The sequence below is a fragment of the Lagopus muta genome, chromosome 9 (genome assembly GCF_023343835.1).
Source record: "Lagopus muta isolate bLagMut1 chromosome 9, bLagMut1 primary, whole genome shotgun sequence".
Lineage (NCBI taxonomy): Eukaryota > Metazoa > Chordata > Aves > Galliformes > Phasianidae > Lagopus > Lagopus muta.
In genome coordinates, this window is record NC_064441.1 from 20590900 (window position 1) to 20595268 (window position 4369).

The following is a 4369-nucleotide window of genomic DNA, read 5'->3' on the forward strand; positions in this document are numbered from 1 at the left end:
GTGGTTTTACTTCTATGCTGCATCTTTCTTCTCCATCAACCCATCCGCCTTAGGAGACTGAGTACAAGAAGTAGATTCTACTTCCTACTGGGGGAAAAAAAACCCAAAACTATTATTTACGGAGATCTAGGAAAAGGTGTGGAGGGTCCAAAAGAGGACAGATCAGGCATTTATTTAGAAAATATACTGAGAATAGTAGTTCAAAAAGAGGAAGGAAAAATAGGCAAGTAAAAAGTTCATGTGTGTTTTACACGTCTCTGAAAATCAGCTCAAAATATTTGAAGCCGGTGCTTTCAACATACCAAATTCCTTGGTCTTGGACAACAAACAAGTGCCTTCTCTTCACGAGAGCTGACAGGCTGCCACAAGGTCTGTCCCTGCCGCTCAGCACAGCTGCCCAGCTGATCACTCAGACTGTGGTCATGGGTCACCGCATTATTTGGTCACTTACAGCCTGAGCTCGAGTGCTGATCTTTTGACTTACAGCATTTTTTCAGTGGAATATGAATCTGAATAAGGTTAGAATTGGGATATTGTTCCGTTCTCCAGTTGCTGTCAAAATTCTGCCCATGGCTGCATTTGGGAAGAACTAGACAGATTAGGTTAGAAACTACTAAAACTAACACTCAAGAACTTCGGCCATTAGTACAGATCTCTGAGTTTGATGGAGTTCATAGGCTATAGTTTAAAGCTTTGGATTTTGATACAGCACTTGCACAGAATAACTATTTAGCTCTCAGTGGATGGCTCATCGTAAATGTTACATAAAACACGAGGTGATGAAGGAGCTCCCTGTGTCAGGAGATCCTTCTGCTGTGAAAATGGTGTATTTTAAAGCATGCTTCCTTACAGGAAACTAATTAATTTAGTAAATCACTTGAAAAGAGAAATGATAATAAAAAAAATATTTAAAAAGTCACCACGTATACTGCTTCTGAAAGCCTGTGCAGCAATGGGTGTATTTCAGAAAAGTAGGGGACCAGTGGCAAACTTGCTTGCTTGTTTGATGTTTCTATCTGTGTCATCGCATTCTAGACATCATGAAGAGCAGATGAGACTGCACTGATTGTAATAGTCACAGGCTAACATAAGGCTGCTTGTTTTCTGAGCTGATCTTATTAATGAATAAACAAACCAAAGCAAACAGTAATAAATACTGCATCGCAGTAACTATGTAAGAAAGAAACAATGGCAAATCCCCCCGCAGCTTCTAAGAAAGACTAACATTGCATTTTGCCCCAGAGCAATTGGAACGAACTGAAGATATTCCATTGTTTTTACCTCATCTCACATTTGTCAATGAATGGCAGACTTTCCCTTTGTGACCATTTTCTCCTGCTTTCAAAACCATTCTCGTATGTCATTCCAGGCTGGTCATATGTTCCAAGGGCATTCTGGATGCTTACTATTCTAACCTCAAGATCTCTCTCTAGGAATTTTTACCTTCTCAGCATTCATATGTACAGTGCCATGTCTAGGGACATCCTATTTCTATAAACCACAGCAGGAACTTGACAAGAAATATTCCCCAGTAATTTTAAGGTACCAATGATCTCACTACAAAACCACCTGTTATTGCTATGGATTGTGCCTGTTGTTGTCTCCAAACCAGTCACCCACAATTCATTAACTTCACCTGGGTGATGTGGTAAAAGGAATTTGCACAGACTGAATTTGCAGGACGTGTTCCCCAGCATTTATTATTCGACACAAGTTTTCTCCTGTGGTGGACAACTGCTCTCCCAGTGCTTCACAGATCTGAAACTAAGTGACTGGATAGAACTGCAGTCTCCTCTCTCCAGGTATGTGAACATGCATGGCCTAACAGTTGTTCTAATTCGGCACCAGGATCTTTTTTGGTTATTGTTCGCATGGTATTCAAATGAGCTGTATGTGCAGACAGTATATTGTGGCAGTTGTAAAAAATAAATGTTTACATGTCTTTGAAAAATGTCACAAAGCAGATTTCCAACATACATATTAGATGCAGAACAGCACTGATAGAACTCGCAGCTGTCAATCTCCTCACTGAAGCAGTTTCCTTTTTTAGTGGTGTTGCCAAACAAAGGAATACAAGTTCTCTGCTCTCCTCTGGCAAATGGTACCGCAAATCTAAAATCAGCTGTTGTTACTTTAGGCTCAGAGTTCTTGTTTTCTGTGAATGCCAGAAAAATCTCAGCTCTTCTCTCAATTTGGACAAAATGCCCCTTTATCCTTGTTTAGCTCTTACGTCTGCTAGCCAGTTTGGGATGGTCACCCTTTCCAAATTACAGCAGGACCCCGAAATCAAAAATCTGTCTGACGGCTGCATAAATCCTGAACTTCTGCTCCCTTCCTCTTTGGTCATCTTCCCAGCTGGTCACTGAGCTGTGGTGTTGAAAAGCCCTATAGAAGCTTGTGCAAGATTGTTTTTTAACTTAGTAGTTGTTATTATTATTAAAGCAGGGATTCTGACCTCTTTCCTTTGGATCCTGTAAATGGGACAGAAAAACTGCTGGAAAACCCTGGTTTTACTCATTTTCTTGACTGCTTTAATTTCAGGCAAGTACACACTACTCTTAAGGTGACTTCTTAGATCCATAGGCCCTCGGTGCAGCTTTTCTTCAACCAACACATTCCTGACCTTTTGGATCTAGCAAAAAATCCTCTGCCTGCATACAGCTGGGTTGCTAATGCCATTGCTGCTTGTTCTTATTTTTGAACTTGGAAGACTACCACTGTCTATTTCAATAGAAACTCTGTAGTTACTCCCTGACAAACACTTCATCTTTACTCTGAGGTCTTTTAACAGACTCTTTGAAAAACCAGGACAGACTCATTATTTACCACATCAGAAAAAGAATATCAAGTTCTTGGTTTTAAACAACGTAACAGCAGTATTTGATAGTGATAAAACGTACAATCTTGTGTCGTACCGTATGTCTGACATTGATCACAGCAGTCACTCCTGTCTTTAATGTTTCTAAATCCAGTTTTGGGTTTCTGTCTTGCCTGAGGTCTGCTGATACCTGTGAAGCCCCAGCTTATCCTTGCTATGAGCTGGCTCAGCACCTAGCTTTCAGGAGTGCAGTTTGTTGGAATGGGACTTTCTCTTCACTCTGGTTTGGAACGGTGCATAGCATGTAGCAATGTCCTGGGATTGGCACTAAATATTCAAGCTGAATCTGAGCCAAACTGCTAATGTAGAAATACTTGTCCACCTCTGTGTATATTCCATGGCTTCATTTCGGTTTACTGAGAGTGCTGCTGCACATCCTTCCCCAGGAATAAGCATTTACTTCTTACACACCTCTGTTATTCTGAGTTAATAACCAACATCTGTGACTTTGGGTTGTTTCTTATGGGGCTACAAACTAATGATGGAGCTGGGCTTTATTTACTACTTCTAGTTCTAAAAACACACATTAATTACTGTGCTTGCCCAAACACAGAGACATGGAATAGCAGGAGGCTGTTTTCTTGTGGTGCAGAGCCCTCTTGCAGCTGGATTTGGCCTCAAAATCCTTTCGCCCCTATCACCAAGTTACATTTCAGGGGATCAGGACCTGAGGAAATGGCCATAACTTGTACCAGAGGAGGTTTAGGTTAGGCATAAGGAAGAACTTTTTCCCTCAGAGTGGTCAGGCACTGGAATGGCTGCCCAGGGAGGGGGTGGAGTCGCCGTCCCTGGCAGTGTTCAGGAGGTGCCTGGATGAGGAGCTGTGAGATGTGGGTTAGTGCTTGTGGGAGCAGTGTAGTAGGAGGGTGGCTGGACTGGAAGATCTTGCAGATCACAGAATCACAGAATGGCCAGGGTTGGAAGGGACCTCACGGATCATGAATCTCCAACTCCCTGCCACATGCAGGGCCACCAATCTCCCCATTTAATACCAGACCAGGCTTTTCAAGGTCTTTTCCAATCTTGTGATTCTATGATTCTATGACTTAATAATCATAGCCAATATTCACTTTGCTTTTTTATACACGCCTTGAGTTCGTTCTTGCAGAGAATGATGAACTTGCTCCTTTGGGTTAACGCTTTGTGGGTCCGACACGTATGCATTCTCAGCACAGATATTCCCGAGTGCTCTTCCAACGTGAATGACTTTATGACAGCCTGTATACACTGTGCAATCCAAAGATTCCTATTCTTGGCCAGTCTTCTCTCAATGCGTTTGACGTCCCCGCAGCACAGCACAGAAAGCACGGCACGTCGGCTGCCGGTGTGCACACAGCAGAGGCGCGCACACAGCTGAGGCGCGCACACAGCTGTGGTGTGCATACAGCTGCGGCGCGCACATAACTGAGGCGCGCACACAGCTCCTTCCCCACACCCGCAGCAGCCCGTGGCGCACGGGACGCGCCTCTCCCGCTCTCGCTCCCAGAGGCG